A 23,989-nucleotide genomic window follows, 5' to 3' on the forward strand; every position below is an offset into this window, starting at 1 on the left:
TAAAGTTGTCCTTGCGGTTAATTAATTAAACACCACGCCATGAAGAGGTGGGGGAGTGGAGGTATAACTCAACGAATCTTGATCTCGGCATTAGATGGAGGTAGTGATCAGCTTGACGCCCCTGCCACTTTACCCCCAGTACCCACCGGATATGGGGCTGAATGCGTCCCAGTTCCTGCCTGGACATTATGAAGAAGAGAACAATTTTACCCCTGCCGAGAATCAAACCCGCACCCCGTCGCTGTGTTGACTGAGTTATGCCGGCGCATGATGGACACCTCTAGAGTAATGTTGTTGTATGAAGCAGTCTCTCCACAACTTCAAGTCCGTCGCGTGCAGGTTAAGTGACATGTGATTTCAAATTGGCCCTCTGGGGCTATAATGTAAGCCTGTAAAGGAGGATCAATGAAGGGTTATGTCTGCAAACCGTAGCAAGAGATGAGGAATGCCAGATTGTCCCATTGAAGTCTGAACGCACATTCCACCTGTTGAGGACAATATCTGGGCTTTGTCTCTGTCTTTGCTGACGTTTTTTGGAACTTAAACGTTCAGTTCTAACAGTCGTGACTATGAACGATTATTGTTTCTGTGGTGTGGATCCATGTAGTCTGGTGGATAGAAACGTTTCGGAGGAAACCGTGTTTCCGTTATCAGTGTAGAAATGTTAGTCCGATATGTTACATATCAGGCTACACTCTGTCAAGACTCAAAACCTTAGCAATCTTCATTGCTGCGAAAACCCTTAATATTTCCAACTAGATTTCAAAAATAATTTTCACGGACGAATTTCCAGGTTTCCAACAAACTACATTTATATACTGGAGGCAACTTCGAATGTTACAGTTGTCGGATAAACTAAATGAGAACTATTTTTTCGTATTTGTATAAGTAGCCCTTTGGTCCATGTCAGACCGCGCCCTGGTCCTGCGCTGCAGTTCAGTTGGTACAACGACTTAGAATGTGGGTTGCATATATGAAGAGTAGGGATTCGATTCCCAGCAGGGGCATAAATATTTCTCTTTTTGCACATTGTCTTGGTCGACTGTGTGGACTACCCAAACTTCACACCATGGTGATTACTTAGGAGCAATGACAGGTTCGATTTTTACAGTTATTGCTTGTCATCAGGACATCGGATTGTGTCTCTCGTGCTTTGTGACCAGCGAGGGGCTCAGATGGCGAAGGATGTATATTAAACCCTCGCTAATCCGGGTTAAATTGGGGGAGAGTTCATCGGGATTAGTGTTGCAAAAAGTAGCCCTCAAACACAAAAGAACTTAGACGAGAAATGAATGAAAAATTTGATGACATAAGTAGTGCTGATGAAAGTAAATTAAAAAATCAGTGTCAACCCTTTATTTGAAAAAGTTATTAAAACAATACATTTATTCATAGATAAGAGACCTAGAAGCTGCACGTGTTTTTGAACGTAATAATGTAGGTTTGAAGAAACTTTCAAGTTTTGTCTGCGCAGACAAGTGACTCATCTGCCTTCGTAAATACCATGTGCCCTTTAAAGTATGTACTCAACTGTGAACAGCACTTTTTTTTAATTTTTCATATTTGGACCCGAATTATCCGACATCCGGATTAACTGTAACCGGATAGCGAGAGTTTATTATTCTGGCAACGGTAAATCAGGTCATGGCGCATTTGCAAAGAGAAAGGTAATTATTTGCTTCGCTATGTCTAGCTGTTGGCTTGACAGCATGGAACAACTCAAGAATCATTGTACGAAATGTTACATGATACTGGGAAATCTGGCCGGTAACGGTAGCCGAGCGGTCTAAGGCATGTACTGTCTACGCTCGCTTGAAAACCGGGATCGTGGGTTCGAATCCCACTCAGGGCATGGATGTTTAGTTTGTGTGTGTGCGTTTTTATGTGTTTGTGTACAGGTAGAGGCCTTGCGATGAGCTGATCACTCGCCCAAGGAGTCCTACCGAATGTGTAAGATCTAGAAAAACCGAAGTGAACGGAGGAGTTCATGGAGGTAGGCCTAGGCCCACTGGGGCTGTAGTGCCAAAGGGGAAAAAGAAACGGGGAAATCTGACTAAAATTTGTAGACATTTATTCATCTGAGTGCTGGAGCGTACTGCTTATAAATAGCAGAGCTCGGGAAACTGGATATGAAGTCAGGGAATCAACTGCAGTTCAAATGCGATTCAGAACAAACCTCACTCTGAAGTCTCACATCTGCAACTAAGATAATACAGGGTGATTCTACATTATTGTCGGGTTATCCATGGCATATAAACGGAAACCACGACAGTAATTTAGAATCAGCCAGTACTGTCGAAGTACGTGGAGATAATGTAACATAATATGGAGAATCAGAAAAATACCTCATCTGATTTTTACTCAAAAGTGGAGACAGAGTAAAACAACATTCACACGACGATTCCTGAATTTTAGTTAAAACCGAAAATTTTGCATGGTCACTTACAAGTGTTTCCGCTCGCATCTCGGACGTAATTCGATAAATATTTATCGGAGCGAAAAATACTTCTATCAGAAAGTTGTACAGAAAATTGGAAACTCACTTTATGTCAAGTACACTTTCTTTGTAAGCTGTACGCTTTTCAAATTTCCTCATTAAGCAGTTTCCTCAGTAGAGAGGATGGGGCAGGCAAAACTCTAGGGCGCATCGCATGCGTTAGAAACCGACCTAGACAATTTACGGAAGATAAACCTCAAATTACGAAATTATCTTTTGATGTTTTAAGCACAACGCTATGACATCATAACTATAGCTCATTTCATTCTTAACCTCCGCATTGGATGCAAGTAAGTGGCCAGATTCACACCCTGGCCGCTTTGAACCCAGGAGAAGGGTCCCCCGGAGGCCGGAAGAGAAGGGCAGGTTGGTCTGGATACTTCTGCCCAGAATCGAACCCTGATTCCTCTGCTGTCCATTTCATAGCCTAGTCGATATTTTGACCAATATAACTGTTACCAGTCAACGTTTCAGTAAACACGTTCCCGCTGCAACGAATAGGCGCGGTATAGTCCGTTGCTAGACAACGGCTCGCGAGAAACACGTTCCCATAGCGGCGAATGGACGCAGTAAGAGACGAACTGTTGGAGGTAGTCACCTCTCTTCGGTTCGCTCCGAGTTATAAAAGAGATTTCATTCGTGAATTCATTTGGGAGCAGAGCTCAGAGTTCATTGGTGAGTCGTTATTCGGCATTCGTTGTTCTTAAACTAGAAGTGAGTGACTCGCAAATCAGAACCAAGACAGCCACAGCGCAGAAGTAGTCATGGTAGCAGCAGTAGACTCGTTGTCCAGTACGGAATGGAGCGAGTCTAAAGGAGCGTCCACATTACTCGTGCTCGTGCTCGTCGGGAGACTCGTCTGGCTTTTACTTGTGCTCGTAAATATTCGTCCACACTACTTCAGTTGCTCGCCAGGCTTCGGCGCGTGGGGATCCGTGTATTTACTCACAGTGTGTATAGGCTGTAGTCGTATTTATTTTATTGGCTATAGTTTTTAAATTAAAAATTTAAAATTTGCTTGTCTCGTGACTTGTCATATCGTCCACATTACTCGCGAGCATAGCGAGTCACACGAGCACGAGTAATGTGAACGCGCCTTAAGACAGTCATTGATTATGAGCTGTTATAGTTAATTGTAACTGTGAAGAAGTGCCAATAAATCCAATCATCCCTTCCAGAACCCGTTACTATTCGTCACGGAACCTCTGACAGGTGACAGTACAGCCTAGCACCGGTAATACTCTCAGAGACATACTTGAGGGCAAACCAGTTTTACAATGTGACCTTACGGAAGGGAGTTTGTGTTCAATCTGAGGTTCTCACAGCACTGAATGTGAATAGATATGGCCAGTAAATTTCCGAGAAAGTTCCACGTTTCGTAGGAACATACTTCTTGCATGTTTAAAGTCGAGGAACAAGTTAAGCATGAAGGATATCGCTTCCATCTTCAGGGTCGAAGCGTCAGCTACGTATGTAGGCGACATATTCCTTCGGAAGGTCTCCGAACTACACGGCGTTACAACTCACAAAACAACACACCTCATAAAATTCCTATTTTTGAAGGACATGTCTGGTATTACGCTCCTAGGGATCATTATTTCAGTTTAATACTCTGTCCCACAGGCGTGTCAATGGAACTAACTTGCTGTCATCCATTTTCCATCCTGTTTCCTATATAATCAAAATTTCGGGAAACCTATTATTATCCTTATCATCTTCACACTGGTTTCTTGCTTGGATTATTATTCCACCCTGAAGATGGAGGGCAGATCACAGTCGCCACGCCGTTTAAAGCATGAAATGTCTTCGCCCGTTCAAACTCTGGTATCATGAGTTCGGGTCCCACTCAAGGTATGGGTGTCTATGTGCGTTTATTCAGTGTTTGTATTGTCCTGTGTAGGTAGCGGCTTTGAGACGGGCTGATCCCCTGTCCAAGGAGTCCTACCGACTGTATTAAGATTAAGGAACTGAAGTGAAACAAAGCGTTTAACAGATGCCCTATGCTCCTAAGTGGGAGCAGAAGTAGACAGACTAACCTGCACGAAATCAGCCTATGCGTGACGCCGACGCAGACGCTCCTCAAAGATATTTGGAACAGAGTACATCTGCCCTCCGTCTTTACACGTTGGCGCGCTGCAAGTGGGTGTTCCGGTTGTTCAGACAACGCTGAAATGCCAACTTGTACAACAACATACACATGATCGAATAACTCGGACAAAATAAGAACGTAAACAAAATGGAGTAAAAATACTCACCACTAAGATCTACCCTGCAGCTATGTTGATTCGTCCGAATATGTTTAGAACCCCGTATGATGAGACAGTTCTAGGAAAGGAACAGTTATACAAGCTTGCATCATGTAAACCTTAATGATTTGTATTTGCATGAGTTCAGAACCGAATTCTGCCAAGAGCAGTTCATCATATTGACGTTCGGAAAACAACGCTTTCACACCGGGCAGGCTGGCTCAAGCTGTGAGTGAAGCTTATAACTTGTATTGGGGAGGTGATCGTTTCGACTTACAGTTTGCGCTACCTCAAGGCAAATCCCGGGACAGTGCCGTGAATCAGGCCACGACCACTTCCTTCCACATAACACTCATTTCATTGACACCATCCAGCCGTTTGACGCCGTATAGTCTGTTAGTGACAGAATCATTAAGTGAAGAATTAACAAAGTAGACACATTCGTGACGCAAATGGAAAAAACGTACCCTTTGGGTCCAAGAAAATAAAAAAAAAGAGATTCGACATTAGCCTGTCAGCAACTGCTCACGCTGGTTCCTCGCTCGCGGATTTTTCCTTCTACCCTTAAGATGGAGGCGATACTTGCCTCCGAAACGTCGGTTAACACAATATCTACACGGCGCCACATCCCAGAAGACGGCTTTCTTCAGGGAACTTTATGGCGGCGAAGGTGGAGGAGACACGCCACGCCGCTGGCGTGGTAGGTCAGTTTCGTGCATGGATGCTATTCAGGGTCTGAGCCTATGGGCCTCCACGGCCTGTTACAGGGATACGTTTACTTTACTAACTTATTTTATACAGTAAGAATCCTTGGACGGGGGATCAGCCTGTGGCGAGGCCAGTACCTGCACACAAAACACAGAATGAAAGCACTGTTATATTTTAGCGTCCTGTTGCACTGATTTAAGTTCATGANAAAAGCACATAGATATCCATGTCTCAAGTGGGATTCGAACCCACGACCCCAGTGGTCGAGTGAGCGAAAACGGTTCATGCCTTAGAGCACGCGGCCAGTCTGATCGGTTGTTGAGTATTATACAAGGCCACAAATCGAATTGTATTCAGTCTCGCTTTATTCCTCTTTATTTTCTTTCGAATTTCTGAAACTGCCTCTGTAACTCAATCTCCTACCTCCTACATAACGTCTTAGCTCTAAGAATGTCTCGTGGCTGCCTCTCTGACATTCAATATTTATGGTCCTATAAACAGCCCAGCACATGGCAGTAGAGTGAAACCTCGTAACAACCAATAACACGAAATTGAAGCATAAAATTGCCTTACAATCAAACAAAATGGTACGTACATTATGGAGCCGGAATACATCAGGCTACAAGCTGGAGGACCGAGGAATCGGGAATCGATTCCCGACAGGGAAACGAAATTTATTCTTGTAAGATTTGAGGCTTTCACGGCGGTGACTATGAAGAAAGCAGTCTTCTGGGATTTGGCACCGTGTATAACCGAAACGTCGGTTAACCACATATACACGGTGCCAAATCCCAGAAGACTGCTTTCTTCGAAATTTATTCTTCTCCGTAGCGTCCACACCGACTCTAAGGCACAACCAAAAATTTTATCCAGTGGGTACAAGAAAGCTCTTTTCCGCGGTGATAAGATTGCCTTCGCGTGAAGCTGACCAGTCACCTCCTCCATCTAGTGCCGAGCTTATGAATCCGTGCAAGTCCCTTTTCAATACAGAAATAATTAAGGCAACGGCCGTCTTGACTTTGGGTTTAACATATACTCTGAGAGCTTTCACTTCGAATCTGCGCGGTGCCCGTATTATCCCTCAATTCTTCGGTGTATCTCTCATTATATCAATGAAATTAGGCATATTGGCTTCATACAGGCCCCGACCACATCCCTTATAATTCACTATAGATGCATTCGTCTTACTAGACATAAGACAGCACCGACAACAGACACTGTAACGTGACAGAGCGACTGTAGACGACGTTAGGATTAGTAATCGAATTTATAGGACACTTACACTCTTAACTACAAATAGCTACTTCAGTCTCACCGAGTTACAGACTCCAAAGCAGCAGACATAAAATTTTGTCGTCTTCTATAGCCGTTGCTTGGTAGCGGCTTCCAACGGCAAACGTTCCTCTTCTTCTAAGTTCCCGAAATATTCCCGGTCTTAGCTACTACAACTCTCAAGTGACTGCCTGCAAACGTCTCTCTCTCTGTCTCTTGATTAGGACTTTACTCGGGCGTCTGTTGCAGCAGTCATGTGACTGCTACTTAGCCACTGCCTAGCAACGGACGTGTTTACAGAGCTGTTCCCTAGCAACGGCTGTCACTTTTAGCTTAACAATTCTGGCCTTCAGTAGACATGCCACAATATAATGTATCTTAATGAAGCAGCAGTGTAACAATTAGCGAATCAGTTTAGCATATGGGTGCTTGAGTCAGTGCAGGATATACGGAATGTTCGATTTCTGTACGTCCAGCTTCGGTCGGTGGGTCAGATCAGGTTGGTGTAACGGCAGCAATATTCCGGAGTTGATAGGTTCCAACATCAGACAGGCCACGAGAGCTTCCTTCAAAATCCTTTCTAGATCACGAGTCATGATAAACATCCCAACACTTGGCGCTACCTACTGTATAGCTACTCTCTAGCTACTGCCAGCCCCCTGAATGACCTGCAGAAGAACTGGTCAGTATGGACGAGAACTCATCAGTTGATCAACCGTATCCATTGAAGAGACACCTTTTTGAGATTTTTTTAATACGCTTAGTGGGGGTGGAGTCCAACTGTGTCCACTCGGCATGGCGGCCACTGATTGGCCTATTGTAGCCTGCCCCGGGTGACTATGATGATGGAGAATTTGGTGGAATGAAGATTGGCAGAGGAAACCGAAGTACTCGGAGAAAACCCGCCCCAGCGGCACTTTGTCCACTACAAATCCCACTTGACCAGACCCGGGATCGAACCCGGTTCGCCACGGTGGGAAGCCAGAAACTAACCGCTTGAGCTATGGCGCAGTCTACCTTTTTGAGAAACTAACAGTCGCTTAGCAAGCCAATACATTTGAATTCCTTTTATGGAACCTTAATGTCCTGAGCCAGAAGAACTGAATTCACACGCGCACACATACACACACCCCACACCTGAATCCTTAGGGTCCATTTTTAGCCTACTTTCCTTATTGGAATGAAGATTGGCAGAGGAAACCGAAGTACTCGGAGAAAATCCGCCCCAGCGCCACTTTGTCCACCACAAATCCCACTTGACCAGACCCGGGATCGAACCCAGTTCGCCACGGTGGGAAGCCAGAAACTGACCGCTTGAGCTATGGCGCGGCCTACCTTTTTGAGAAACTAACAGTCGCTTAGCAAGCCAATACATTTGAATTCCTTTTATGGAACCTTAATGTCCTGAGCCAGATGAATTGAATTCACACGCACACACATACACACACACACCCCACATCTGAATCTTTAGGGTCCATTTTAGCCTTACTTACGTGTACTTACTTACTCATGGAGCCGAGCCCTTCTTGAGGAGCCGCCAATTCTGCAGCTTCTCAAGAATTTCCCAGCATTTTTAGCCTACTTTCTTTATTTAAAAAATGGAGGCGTATGAGAGAACCTCATTGTCCTCTCCCTAATTTATGAGGCTTATGTCATCACCTTGTTCTCTGTATGTCTGTGAGTCATGACCCCCCTAATTTCTGAGCTTTTTGAGATCGCCTTGCTATCTTTATGTCTGTGTATCCCCCTAAGTTTGTTTCGTTTTCATGCAGTGCGTGTCATATCAAAAGGAAGTAAGCAGTGGGTTCTTCCCAGAACAAAGCCTCTACATGTATTCTAAGCACTTGCCTCAAGATGTTATGCAAGCTAAAAGTCCACCGGTCGAATTGATTACGGTTTCGACATTTTAATATTCACATCTCGGAGCCGTGGAGCAGATGTCGAGCAGAATTTCAAGACGACGCGCCCCGCAAAGCAGGAGTTAGCAAGAACAACACCGAAATTGAATTGTTCTCCCTCGCTCTGCCCCGCTCTTTGCTGGGCTGTATGGAGTATGCTTCGCCGCTCTCCAACAAGTAGCTTCAGAGTACCGCAGTATGAATGTTCAGTGAAGGGGGTATATACACGTTTCAAACACCCAGTTAAAAATTAAAGCTGTCCCTGTGCTTAATTCGTTAAACGTCACGCCATGAAAATGTGTGTGGGAGTGGAGGTACAGCTCCGCCAGTCTTAATCTGGGCACTAGTTGGAGGTTTTTCTTTCCTTTGGCGCTACAGCCCAAATTTGGACCGTGTCCTACCTCCATGATATTTTGTAGGACTCCTTGGTCGAGTGATCAGCTCGTCGCAAGGCCTCTACCTGTACACAAACAGAGAAACGCAAGCACGCACATACTCATACACACACAAACCAAACATCCATGGCCTGAGTGGGATTCGAACCCACGATCCCGGCTTCCGAGCTAGCGAAGACAGTACAGGCCTTAGACTGATCGGCTACAGTGACCGGTAGTTGAAGGTTAGTGATTAACTTTAAGCCCCGGCTGTCTTACCCCCCATGGAAAGTACTCCCGGTACCCAGAACCGATGTGGACGCTGTGGAGTAGAGGAAAACCTAACCCCGGCTGTCCGGTTTCATAGGCTGTCGGTATTCCGACTGAACCATCCCTGCTTCCCCAGACAAGCAGTTTCTTTCTTACATTCTCCTTCCTTTCCTCCTACTAAATAGTAAACTTTTTCATGACATAAAGATAGGAAACAGATGTTTTGAAATGTGTCACAGTTCAGATATTTGGGAACAACTTTAACAAATGAAAACCTGACCCAAGAAGAAATTGAGAGATGGAACTCGGGTAATGCTCGCTACAATTCGGTCCAGAACCGTTTGTCTTCTCGTCTGCTGTCCAAAAACATAAAAATTACAATACACAAAACTATAATTTTGCCTGTGGTTCTGTATGGGTGTGGAACTTGGTCTCTGACATTAAGGGAGGAACATAGACTGAGGGTGTTTGAGAATAGGGTGTTGAGGAGAATATTTGGACCGAAGAGAGATGAAGTGACAGGAGGTTGAAGAAAACTGCATAATGAGGAGCTTGTACTCTTCCTCAAGTATAATTAGAATGATCAAGTCAAGGAGGATGAAGTGGGCAGGGCATGTAGCACGAATGGGGGAGAAGAGGAGTGCATATAGGATATTGGTGGGAAAGCCAGAAGGAAAGAGACCACTGGGAAGACCAAGGCGTAGGTGGGTGGACAATATTAAAACGGAATTTAGGTAGGATAGGTTGGTTTGGGTTGCACTGATCTGGCTCAGGCTAGGGTCCAGTGGAAGGCGCTTGTGAACACAGTAATGAACATCCGGGTTCCATAAAATGCTGGGAATTTTTTGAGTAGCTTCACAGCTGGCTACTCCTCAAAAATGGCTCAGCTCTATGAAGTTCGTTAGTTAGTTATTCTCTTCCAGCTCCTTTATCCCTTTCTTATTATCTCATCCTTCGTCTTCATAATTTTAATCTGAGATTTGGGATTCTTGCGACGATATCAGGACAATGGTCTTCTGGGATAAAGCGCCATGCTGCTTCGCATATACACGTAGATACCGACGTTTCAGGGGAACCTATACTCTCTATCCTCTGTCCTGAAGGCGTTCCTCTGAAGCACATGGGATTTATACCAAACAACTCGGAGTTACAACCCAGAAACAGTAATCTTGAATTACTCTTATAGCACTACAAGGCCTATTACAATTTCTTCTATCATATTCTCCCTTATCCTTCTCATTTCTCTCCGTCATCTTCGGTGACATGCGCGACCCACACAGTTGTGCAGTAGACCCTCGCAAATCCGGCTGTCGGATAATCCGGATCGAAACATGAGAAAGGAAAATCATGGTCGCAGTTGAGTACATACGTTAAAAGAGAAATGGGATTTAGGAGCAAGAAGACTTTCAGGCTGTGTTGGGGGCAGCTGGAGAGACTTAAACCAAACAAGAAAATATCCAAAATTTATTCAGCTGGATGAAGGAAAGCCTGGATTTCAGCTTCTGAAACTTGCTGCAGTGACATTTCTTTATTTATTTTCATCAGCACTACCTATATTATTAAATTTTCCATTATTTGTTCTGTAATTTTTTCTTGTCCTTTAGTACCAAATTTTGCTTCCTTAATCCGGATTATCGCTTAATCCGGATGATCTCCATCCTCCAATTAATCCTGATTATCGAAAGTTTATTGCAGTCAGGACCTGAAGAGATGATGTGACCCAGAGAGGCTCACCCCCCACAATGTGCGACCCGTGCGAACAGTGTTATCACAAGTCACCATACTGCAGCACTCATCTGGAAACTCCAGGAGTTAATTGCTGCCAGCTTCGAGATAAATGCATTAAAATGACAACCGCTGGCAATCTCCTGACATTTGTGTGTGTGTGTGTGTGGGGGGGGGTCTGCTTTACGATGCTGTCAGTAGTTGCCACTACATAGCGTTCGATGGTAGGATGAATCATGGTGAATTTGAAATAATCAGGAAGGAAGCAGTCATGGTCTGATCGAGGCAATGCCCCGGCCACGCGATGCCGTGCATCGCTCGTGAGGGAAAATGAGTTTTCAGTTAGAGAAAGAAGCTTAGAAAATTTTCGATAATCCAGACACCATCACTTTTCTGCATGAGATGAATTCCGTTCTTCATTGCAATCAGAACGCGGGCCACTTCTTGATAACGCACTATCGCTATTGACATCACATCATTCTCCATTGAAAAATGTAATAAATCATTCCATTTAAAACGAGAAGTTCTGGGAAGAATTAACCTTCTACTTTCAGTTACTCAGTATAGAGGGGGTGGGTTTCCCCATGCACCGCGACTAATAGTCTATTGTTAAGTCCCCCTTTAATTTTTACTGTCTCCATACTCTACCGATACTGGTGCCCGCTATCTCCCCTTTCTGCCAGCGAGGTCGGCCCTCTACTGGCATTGGTACCCGATAACTTTCCCCATCTACCGGAGGCACTGGAAACTACTTGGGCGGGAAACATTTTGCCTAATTTTGCTCAGAGGTCTCCTAGAGACATGATGATCTTTTACGTGCCGTAAGTCTATGACAAGGGATCCACGGCTTAAAGTCCCTCCCGGAACGTTACCCCTAGACTACGGAGGCCGTTCAACCTTCTACTTTACTTTCATGCGACATGGACAGCATATAAAGCGACGCCTCTAACAATCCTTCTTTGCCGCGGAAACGTATTCACCGAGTCGTTGCCTAGCAACGACAGACCCACATACTATCCATTGATACGATAACTCAGAAGGTCTCACGGCAAGCATTTTGGATTTCTCTCAATGCGGGTGTCTGAAAATACATGGGGGGGGGGAATTACATTAAATTTTTATGGCGTTCGTATGAGCCGGAATAGCTCCGTCAGTATAATGATTAGAATTGAGTCTGTTCGATTTCCGGCAAAGGTAAAAGCTTTTTCTTTTCCTCCACAGCGTCCAGGTAGTCGGGGTAGCTCAGCTGGTATACCGATTGGCTACGGGCTGGACGACGGAAAGGTCGGAGTTCGAGTCCCGTAGAGTCAAGAATTTGCTCTTCTCCACGTCGTCCACAACGGCTCTGGGGCCCACCCAGCCTATCCAATGGGTAACGAGGGCTCTTTCCCCGGGGGTAAAGTGGGCGGAACGTGAATGTGACCACTGATCTCCGGATATTGTCGAGGACAAGCCAATGTGGATCTATACATCCACTCCCCCATACGCCTTCATGCCATAGTGATTAATTACTTAAGCACAGGGACAAATTTTGCCTTTTACCACAGCGTCCAAACTGACCCTGCGGCCACCTAGCCTCCTGTCCGGCGGGTAACGGGGGTAAAACGGTAGGGGGTTAGCCGACGTGGAGGTATACCGCTATTCTGGAGGAATATCTACACGACTTGGCGCTTCATTAAACAGTGACAGCTTTAGAGTGCAACTTTATGACTTGCAGAAAGTGGCGAAGGGGGGTTACAGGGGAAAATGTCAAAGATCCGCGGTTTAAGTGTTGGAAGCAGAGTACACGTATTTCAGTTTCTCCCCAAGTCGACTTGAGACGACAGTTTGACGCCATTAAAGAGAATTTAGGCAGACAGTGTGTCGAGCGCACACTGCATCAACCCGTTCTAAAAAAAGACCTCACCCGTTACATGAAGACTTGCTGTGGAACGTAAGGAAACAGTTTCAACAACTTTCACAGATCATCAAAGACAAGTTCGAGTGTACAAATAGTAGGAATCTTTTTTTTTGCCGAATTTTTAACGAAGTTGTCAGGTGTGTCAACTCCAGGGCCATAATGCGGCTGGAAGGATTAGGTAAATTGAAAAATCCACTGACCTCATCGGGAATCGAACCCGCGACCTTCCGGCTTGAAGCATAGTGCCTCAACTAAGTACGCTACTGCATGCACACACACTCCTTATTCTTAGAATAATATTTAACACGTAAATATGATAGTATGTTGTAAAAATAAAGAGGTTTTCACTGTTAAAACAGGTACTATATAATGATCTATAAAGAACCAAGGACAATAAGTTGGCTTCCGAAATGACCATGCTGTTATTGTGTCTGTAAGTCTGTGTATTTTCCCCTCTCTTTGCAGCATTAATTTACTCTAAATTTGTTATCAAAGTTTTGGCATTAGAGGCCACTTAAACCTTATTTTTCCCTACAGTAATGGAAAATGGCGGACGCACAAACTTGTGAGGTGGGAAAAACACAAGTGCCGCTGAATTTGGGGCCCTAAAATTATGTACGGTATTATATATAAGGAAACCTGAAACACCTGTTAACCCTTTAAAACACAACGACAAACATATACCACCCGCTACAACACTCATAATCTGTGCTTTCTGTGCATAAAAGATATTTAGGATGGTCTCATATTGAACATGAGTGAGCTCCCATGGGTTCTGTAGCGGAGACGCAATAGTATTTGATTTTAGTTATAAACACTATTTTTGGATTTTATTTAAACTGATTTCATGCTTCAAAAGCGTAAAGTTATTTTTTGATAGAATATAATATAATAACATGGCTGGCAGTAGAAATGTTATTTTGGCTCCTGGTTTGACGGCGAAAACTAATGAATTATTGGAGCGAGGCAGGTGAAATTCGGTATGGAATAGAACATAATTTTCTACATAAATATTTGTTGTAATTTTTGCAATTATAAACATGGAGATTATATAGGAAGCTTGAGGTTTAATCCCATAAATGTAACGTGTAGAAAATTAGTATTAAAAATATCTGCGCAAAAAATAAAATAAAATAAATTGACAACAGTAATAGTAGCAGATGGGGGCACGCGGTAGCGTAGTTGGTTGAGACACTATGCTACAAGCCGGAAGGTCGCGGGTTCAAGTCCCGATGAGGCAATTGATTTTTTTTTTCAATTCACATAATCCTTCTAGCCGCACTATGGCTCTGGGGTCGACTCAGCCTCTAACAGAAATGAGTACCAGGAATATTTTTGGAATATTCTTGGGGGTAAAGGGAGGCCGGTGCGTAAAGCTGACAACCTTACCGACATCTATGAGCCGATTGTCTAGGAAATGTGGGAACCTCAACATCTCACAACCCTATGGGCCTCCACGGCCTGTTACAGGGATAGCTTTACTTTACTTTTTTTAATAGTAACAGATATATGAAAGTAGGAATAATGCGGTGGGAAAGGATGGACCTTGAATTCACTTGGGAACTCCTGTGTACTCAAGCAAGCAGCTCTGTTGAAGTATATGTAACTTGTATGAAATGTTGAAGATGGCTCTGTTAAAAAAATCAGCTGCTGATCTAAACATCAGTACACACTATGTTCAACGATCCTCACGTGTTTCCGTCAGTGTGTCCTGGAAATGCACTCCCATTACCGCGTCATACAGAACGAAATGTCTATGAATATATTCATCAGAAATGAAGCGTTATTAGACGTCAAGAGACGGGTATTATGATCTGGTATGAGACTGCACATTCTTATGGGGCAGTGACCTCAGTCCACGGTTCTAACCCAGTAATGATACGGGACTGATCAAATGAAGCAAATCGCTGCAAATTTTCTGGTGACTGCGAGGAAACGCTGCGGGAAGGCGATCGAGTTCTGTGGACTTAAAGGAAAAATTATTTTCCAGCTAATGTGGGATAGTGCTAGTGTTATACATTATTGTGACTACTGTTCAATTATTCCAGCAGAGTATTATTATTATTATTATTATTATTATTGGAGGGGGTGGGTTTCCCCATGCACTTAGACCAGTATTGGTCCACTATGCGTCCCCCTTTGATATTCTACCAGTCTCCATACCCTACCGGTACTAGTGCGTACTACAAATCCCACAAAAGCTGACCTTGGCTCGAACCCGAGTCGCCGCGATGAGAAGCCGGCGGCTAACAGCCTGAGCTATGTTACAGACTTCTTTAACAATTTATCAGTTAAATAAGGAACGCGTCTTCGTGGGGCTGTCCGGCCGCGGTCACTTTAAAATAGTCCCATTCTGTCCCAGTTTAATTAGTGATTGCTTACTCCTGAGTTACAGACCGGTGTTTCGAGATGAAAGCACTAGAGAATGTCACACTTCGAGATTCAAACTCTGATCTTTCTGAAACATAATCAGTCCTTTGAAAATCCGAGAGAAAGAGACAGAGTGAGTAAGAAGAGAAAGTATTGAGATGAAGTGGGGTTGCTGACAAATATAACAGGTTTCTGGGGTCAGAAAGACAGGAAATGTCCGGCTGTGAAGGTTCCTAGGTAATGCCTGCTCGTATTTCTTGTAGATGTAGATTGAAGATAAGGTAAAGCGCTGGGAAGTGAAGAAGGAAAAGCATCGAGAAGTGAAGCGTGCAAAGTGCTGGGAAGTGAAGAAGAAAAAGCGTTGGGGAGTAAGGAAAAGAGCTGAGAATTGAAGAATGAAAATCGTTGGGAAGTGAAGAAGACAAAGTGCTGGCAAGCGAAGAAGCAAAGACATTGGGAAGTAAAGAAGGTAAAGCGTTGACAAGCAAAGAAAGTAAAGCAGTAGGCAGTAAAGAAGGCAAAGTTCTGGGAAGTGGAAGAAGGTAAAATGTTGGGAAGTGGAGTTCAAGTGCACTGTGCACTTTACAAGCGACGTGAAGTGAGCTATTTTGTATTTACGAAGCAAAGGAAAAAAGTTGAACAGGGCCCTCACTGCTTTTGATGTCAACATCGATAGGGTTGCAGGTGAAGTATCGCAGAGCCATGTAGAATTTGTGACGCGAAGCTGAAGAAGAGTGAGGAGGGGAAGGAAATGGAGGGGAAGCAGTGTCAGAAACTACATGTTTGAGGCGGGGGGGGGGAGAATATTTACCGGCTTTGGAGCTTGTCATATGCGGAGAACGCTGTCTTATTGGTAGAGGTATGTTGGAGAGAAGGTAAAGCGTTGGGAAGTGAAGGAGGTAAAGCAATAGCCCTCTTCTAAATAATATTTAAGAGTTCAGCTCTTACCTCACCGGAAATACGGCGTAATCTTTATAAAGACCAGTTGATAAAGCAGTTTAGGGAATTAATCACTGTTTATTGCAAGAATCAGGCGGACATTGGGGGAAAGTTGAGAAGGGCCCCCTTACCTTCTGTTTTATTTAAAAACGAGAGAGCAGCAACCCCATAGAGGCGCCGCAGAATGATACTGAGTGCATCGCACTGTACGAGTAATGTTGGGGGTCTGGCTGTCCAACTCAGCGCATGTGTCACGATGCGTTCATCGTGCGAGCCTATATTTAGCTCTTAGTAACAAGTGTACCGAGCATACCAATTAAGACACTTAAAAACTGTTCGTGATGAGCTTGTCACATCTAGATAACGCACTTATGTACTGGATATTGTATCAAAGGTTGTCCATTTTACAATATCGGGAACTATTTCCTTGAATTTTAAGGTAAAGCTATATCTTGCACAGCAGAATTCGTGCAGAACGTTTTATATTAGGCCTCTACTGAACATGGTAACTCTATGTGCCACATAACGAGCGGACTGGGATAGTAGTGACACTATTCATTTGCATTCAGGAAGGGCACGTTTCGAATTTCCGTCTGGACATAGGCTATACTGACTGAGGATTTACGTGGTCTTCTTGTAGCAAAACACAGTAAACACTCGCTAATTCGGTTACAGTTAATCCGGTTGCCGTATAATCCGGATCGAAATATCAAAAAATTCTGTCTACAGTTGAGTACGTACTTTAAAAAGACACGTGGGATTTAGGAGCAAGGGGGCTTTCAGACTGTGTTGAGGGCAGTTGGAGAGACTGAAAACACATAAAATATTCAAGATTGGCTCTAGCTGATTGAAGGAGACCCTGGATTTCAGATCTGACAGAGGAAGAAATTGCTGCAGTGATATTTTTATTTATATTCGTCAACACTATCTATATTATTAAATTTTCAGTTTATTTGTTTCGTAAGTTTTTGTTTGTCTTATAGGGCTCTCTCTTTTGCTTGATTAATGACGAGCCCCCCGCCAATTAATCCGGATTAGCGAGGGTTTATTTACAGGGATATTTGCTCTCTCGGGCTTAGACCGCTTCCTTCCAGATACTTGGCACAAATGTGGCCGTGCTTGCGCGGAAGCCGGGCATGAAAGAAAAGAAAACTGACAGGGTTTTCCTTTCCGATGACATAAACCGGATACATGTATAACAATTACTTTCCGAGATACAATTTTTTTTATTTTGGATACCTTTCATCCGGACACCCGATATTTATCGAGTTCATAGTATTCTCACAAGAAACGGCATTCACACCTCTAAACGATATTAAGCGGTTGATGCTTGTAATTGAGACGCAGTGTATTTTCTGTGAGATAAAAACCGGTTCTGTTAATAGAATTCTGATGAACGAATATTTGTAATTGCCGGCGAACAAAAGACACCAAGAAATAGAGACAAAATACAACTTCGAAGATCCCTATCTTCTCCGATATAACGCAATGTAGTCTGGTGAAAGTCAACTGACTTTTCGGAGGAACATATCGCCTCCACCTTCAGAGTTGAATAATAAGCAAGCAGAATTTCAAGGGGCTACACGGCGTTATGACCCAGGAGACATCACTCCTCATAAACATTAATATGAGAACCTCAAAAGTCGGAACTCAAATTATGTATTCATTCTCATAAGGATTAAGCGCTGTCATGCAATGCATGCAATGTTGGGGATAACAGAGTAAAACGAGCTCCACTCTTCTTACAGCACAATCGAAAAGCCATAATGAGTACGCCTATTGCTAGTGGGGTGGGACTAAGTCCCTTGTTATCCCATGAAGTTGAGCCCTTATTGAGAAGCCGCCAGTTGTGCAATTATTCAAGAATTTCCCAGCATTTTATGGACCCTACCGTGTTCACAAGAGCCCTACACTTTTCCCAGTCCTGAGTCGGATCAATCCAGTTCATGCCACCCCAATCCTATCTCTCTAAGATATATTTTAGTATTATCCACCCACCTACGTCTTGGTCTTCCTAGTGGTCTCCTTTCTTCTGGCTTTCCCACCAAACTCGTATATGCATTCCTCTTCTCCCTCATTTGTGCAACATGCCCTACCCATCTCATCCTCCTTGATCTGATCATTCTAACCAATAATGGATAACCCTATATGCATACAAGTTTTGTAAGCGTGAGATTCAGCATTGTCATTACGCAGTTACAGGTAACCATAACAACTAAATGAATGTGACGAAGGAGCGAGAGTCTTTTCTTTCAGTATATCGTCTATATTGTGTGAGTAAAAAGTGAAGGAAAATTTGTCCTTGTGCTTAATTAATTAAGCATTATATCATGAAGACATACGGGAGAGTGGAGGTAGAGCTCCGCCATTCTTGGCACTATATGGAAGTGACTTGTCATCTTCACGTCCCGGCCGCTTTAAGCCGGGGAAATGGCCCCTGATACCAATGGTAGGAGGTTGGGTGGGCCCTAAGAACGGTCTGGACGCTGTTGGTACTGATGATATTTTAATGTGAATATCTGGTGTAGTATACTATAGCCCTATAAAGGAGACAGTTTTCGACTGACTATTTATGCATGTTATTCGTGGGAGATGGGGGGGGGTAATCGTCGGCCTCGACGTATCAGTCGATAAGTCGAAGGACTGGAAATGAATTCCGAAGAATGAAGGGGAAGTTAATATACGGAAACTTACATAACAAATGACGGAGCTTCCTGCTGAATTCTAAACGGGTGTTACACAAGTTTCTTCTACGAATTAACCCCCCCTCTACATTTTATGCATGAGCGTACATGCAGATTTTCAGTGAGTCTAATGAATGACTGAAAGGATTAATCTGGGGTAAATCTGCTGTAATGAGCTCACTGTAAATGCCACCCCATCCCTTTTACAATCATTACCACCCTTGTGTATTGTACGCCTATCTTTTCTCACCCCCTCTCCAAACCATTGTTCGGAACAAACGTTCACTATTTATTTACCCCCTCCCCCAACACATGCCTCATATACCAGAAGGATTTCAATGCATAAATCCGCGACATTACCCAGTCACGTGGGCAGACAGACGAATAATGTGAAGACTGAACAGTCTCCTCTGTCTTCCTCTGTCTCTCTGAAGAAGAGGCCACTGGCTGGAGGAATGAAATTCCTTTATGTTCCTCATCAATACATTTCACTTGAGCTGCAGCGTCTGATTAAAACGGTAGTGAAAATCGAATGGCATCTATTAACCCTACGAAGCTTGGACAGATGGGATAAGTAATAATAGTAGAAGAGCAGATGATAAGGTAAGGTCACGGGAGAATTGACAGGCGCTTTATATCAGGGTAGAAAGAGCGTATATTTTAAGGCCTCTTGACACTCGTCCTGATAAGGGCAGTATGAAAGTGAAGACTTCAGAGTAGCGCTAAGCGCTCTCTTGAGACGAGGGCCTCGGAGTGCTGACATCCTGATAAATGCGAATTTCATAATTTAGAGGGGATATCTAGGGAGGGCTGCAGGAGGAGTCCGCAGTAGCAACTTGGAATTTAGGAATTCATGTAAACAGTGTTTAAAACGACTGTTTCTACAGCACAGAAGATTTCAGCCATTATATTTCAGTCTGTATAACAACTAGGTTGGACGACAGATATAATGACTGGATTACTGTGAAGGAGCAAGGCTCCTCAGCGTTCAGAGCAGCTCTGGGGGGCATCCAACTGTCTATCCAACAAGTATCTGTAACTATCCGCGGGGATAAAGCGGCCGAAGCACCTCCATCTAGTACCAAGGTTAAGAATGTGTTGAGGTATATCTCTATTCACCCACACATCCTAATGACGCGTGTTTAATCAAATATAGTTTTACCTCAGAGATAATAATCATAACAGGGTTCGCTAAAATATGTAAACTGTTTAAAAAAAGGAAACACCCACACGGACACCACACCCATAAATATTCTAAGTTAAGGATAGAAAACAGGCCACAATTTGCAGTAAAGTAATTTGTAATAACACCCAATTCGAAATCTAAATCAGATAATCTCTTGATACTACTGTCAATTGTATTAGTGACTATAGACGGGGGTTTGGGTCTGTGAATAGATGTAATGACCACGTACAGATCACAACTATAACACTCCTAACGCCGATGGAGGAGCCACTTGACGGCTTGCCCGTGGCCGAAGGCATGCCCGTTGCCAGTAGAAAAAAAGATAAAACTATCCCTGTAACACCGTGGAGGCCCATAGGGTTGCGAGACGTCGAGGCTCCCACATTTTCTAGACAATCGGCTCACAGATGGCGGTAAGGTTGTCAGCACTACGCACCGGCCGCGCTTTACTCCCCAGGAAGATTCCTGGCACTCATTTCTGTTAGAGGCTGAGTCAACCCAAGGGCCATATTGCGGCCGAAATGTACTAGGTCAATTGAAAAGGAATCCAATAACCTCAACGGGACTCGAAACCGCAACTTTCCGGCTTGTAGCGTAATGCCTCAACCAACTACGCTACTGCGTGCTCCTTGCTAGTAATATTTTCAAAATTCATTGCCTAGCTCAGGAAATACAGTGCAGCTCAATTAAAAAAAACTATTGACGCTCTTTAAGGAAATAACAAGAGTTGATTTGGGGAGGGATACGCAGACACACAGACAGGAAGGAGATCGCGCAACCTCTAAGAAAGCAGGCTAAAAACACAGAAATCTGTAAGTAAAGTCAATATAATTTATGAACCAGGGAATGTCTTAGGTGGCATAGGTAAACTTAGAGAAAAAGAGTATGAATTCCCCACCAGCTTATGAATACTGGCAGTCTGTTAAAAGAAGAATCTAATAAAACTCAAAATTATGGGGTAATGCTGTATGACGCCTCTTCAATCCCGCATTAGATGGAGTCTGTAACGGTGCTGTGTATAGCCAGAAATGTGCGACTGCTATTCCAGGGACGCAGGTCGAGGTGTTCAGAATGTGAAGTCAATCAGATTTTCGCGTGCTTCCGCCGTTATCACTGCACAAAAAATCAGCCGTTTGATGCAGCACAGTGAAAGCAGAACAAGGTGGAGGAAGTTGTATGAGGCAACACTCCGCGCAAAGCTTGTCTGCACAACAAATATTTCTAGTTCTTGTCTTCTGAAGTAGAGGCAACCACTCTCCTGAATTGGACTGCGTGGTTGATTTGTATGCAAGCGCAGAGCTGTTGAAATACGCATACATTGGTTCGTTTCTGTTTGTGTTTTAAAAACAAATGTTCGGACAGTGTGGGTACAGGCAAACGACTGCCCTGGTCCGCGACATGCCATATCATAAGATTCACTTTATATACACCGAGAGTCACTGCTGGGCGGGTCGCCGTCCCGCTACTTATTCAGGATATGCTGGGTTCAAGCCTTGAGGTTCTCACGCCAGTGACCGATAAGATCGCTATTTTCTGGTATGTGACGTGGTGTAGTTAGGTATAAGTTTACTGACGCTAGAGTGGAACCTGTTGTCTCCATCTTCAGGGTCAAAGACAAAACCATGGAAGCAACCAGCAAGAATCAGGTAACAGGAACAAGGATAAACATAGTTCTTTACCATTTCAGGTGTTAATTTCTTTGAATAATGCTTAAAAATTCAGCTCGTACCTTACACAAAACACTGAATCACCATTAAGAAACAAAATTCCGTTAATTATTCGGGGAAATAATTATATATAATAATATAATATAATAATATAATAATAATAATAATAATAATAATAATATAATAAACAATGATTATAATCATTGTTTATTCTGAAAATCATTCGAAACAGATTAATAAACTATGTAAGAAAATCAAGAGCTTATTCATGTTTATTTATTTATTCACCTATGACGTCAATAGATCACATTGTATAAAGTCGAATTTAAGGACAAGCTGTGACTAATGAAGTGTCAAGGGTGTTGAAGCAAGCTGTCGAGTTCGAAGTTGATATGTTATCCCGAAATTTAAATAGGAGACGTAGGAAAATCACGATAATCTCAGTGAGTATAGCTGGTGTCCCTTCCTAGATTCGAACCGGATGCTTCCTAAATTAAAGACAGGTCCTTTGCCTCGTCGCTCGACGTGCCTGGAAGAGAAGCGCTTCTCTTACAAATACGTGATTCCGATCCTCTGATTTTGGGACTCACCGCTAGTTAGCGGCACATTGTTCTTCCTGTGCTTAATTCCGCTTCACGACATGAGGATGTAGGGATGATTGGAGGTATAGCTCCACCATTCTTAGTCCCAATCCCTGGAAAACGAGCCCCGGTATCCATCGGATAGGAGGCTGGGTGGGCTTGGAGACAGCAAGAACGCAATGAATAAGGGAAAAGTCCATTTTCTTTGCCCGGAATCGAATCCCAGTTCCTTGTTTCAGTCCGCAGCATACGTGCTATACCGAATTAGCTTTCCCAGATTTTCTTTTTAATTTTGATATAAATTGGGGTAATATCTTAGGGTAAAAAATAATATTAGCAGAAATTATTGAGAGGCGGCTCTGGAGAAACTAGGTTCGCCATTAGTCAAGCTAGGCTTCCAGGAAATGGCGTTTAATTAACTGAATACACAATGGACAGTCTCGGTTTAAATGAATATTCCCTCTCGGGCAAATCTTAATTGTTTTTGCTTTGGTAATTAGAACATTGTGAACGGCTGAGGCAATCTCACGGACGGTCACGAAACCCACAGACTCGGCACGGATGACTAACAAAATATTCTCCAATACCCATCGCATATATCACCAGCCGCCACTGCCATCTTCCATAAGATCTACTGCAGAGATGTTCAGACTGACCCACGAAACCAATAAGCGTATTCCCAGACGTTTTCTCCTTAAACCTTAAAAGCACAGTGGTCACTATATGTACCACCTTACTAAATATTAAAATATGGCCGTGCCATAGCTCAGGTAGTTAGTCGCCGGCGTCCCACTGCAGCGGCCCGGGTTCGATCCCAGGTTAGGTAATGTGGGATTTGTGGTGGAAAAAGTGGCACTGGGGCAGGTTATCTTCGAGTACTTCGGTTTCCCCTGCCAATTCTCATTCCACAGACTGCTCCACACTCATCGTCTGTCATCCGGGGCTGGTACAATGGGACAAATAGTGGCCGACGCAGCAAGTGGGCTCAGTTTCATCCCCCCCCCACGAAATTAAAATAGCTTAGTTAATTAAGGCGTTATGTTAAGGTCGCGGCTTTGATTGTCGATGGGGTCATTGGATTTTTTTTTAATTTGATGATCAGCGGTGTCAATTTTGAACTGAAATCCGACGTTTCAGGGATCTCGATCTCACGATCGGTGCCCTGGATGACCGTATGTCGCTGATGTTTTTGCCAGTTCGTCAATTCGTTGCCTCTTCCTATTGGTGCATTACGCAGTAGGAGGGCGGAGTCAAACTGTGCGGCCACCAATTTGACTCTAACCTGTCACCATGTAGCTTAACCAGGATTCCTTGGACCGACTTGTCAAGAAGGCAGCAGAAATGAAATCACATCCGGGCAGTATAAGCAGAGAGTAATGGCTCAGACTCACCAAAGCAAGGAATCCCAGCACCAAAATACGCCACAGCAACACACAACAGGAAAGTCCACAGAAGTCAGAGGAAAGCATGCTGTAAATAAAACATAACAAAGTCATAAACGGAATGATTAATTATTTTTAAATGACTGACAGCTGGATGTAAATCCATTTCCATCCGGAAGGTCCTGCGACCTGTTAACTCGATCAAGGTTTTCCTTCTTTTCCCTACGTCCTACAGAAAATGCTGAGTTGGTAGCAAAATTCCAAGTTAACGTCAAAATTCCTCGCTAATG

The 23,989-nt window shown here is 43.7% G+C and overlaps 1 protein-coding gene and 1 long non-coding RNA gene across 2 annotated transcripts in view; one reads left to right on the plus strand and one right to left on the minus strand.

The window, feature by feature from the left end:
* Positions 1-23,989, minus strand: part of LOC117282547 — a 266,690-nt gene that overhangs the window by 80,499 nt on the left and 162,202 nt on the right. Inside the window, exon 3 of the long non-coding RNA XR_004513324.1 lies at positions 23,709-23,787. This is a non-coding gene — a long non-coding RNA (uncharacterized LOC117282547). The remainder of the gene's footprint in view (positions 1-23,708; positions 23,788-23,989) is intronic.
* The window catches only part of LOC111867265 (microtubule-associated protein futsch), a 272,255-nt gene that overhangs the window by 65,433 nt on the left and 182,833 nt on the right, over positions 1-23,989 (plus strand). The window lies entirely within an intron of this gene.

This window comes from Cryptotermes secundus, unplaced genomic scaffold (genome assembly GCF_002891405.2).
Source record: "Cryptotermes secundus unplaced genomic scaffold, Csec_1.0 scaffold1356, whole genome shotgun sequence".
Lineage (NCBI taxonomy): Eukaryota > Metazoa > Arthropoda > Insecta > Blattodea > Kalotermitidae > Cryptotermes > Cryptotermes secundus.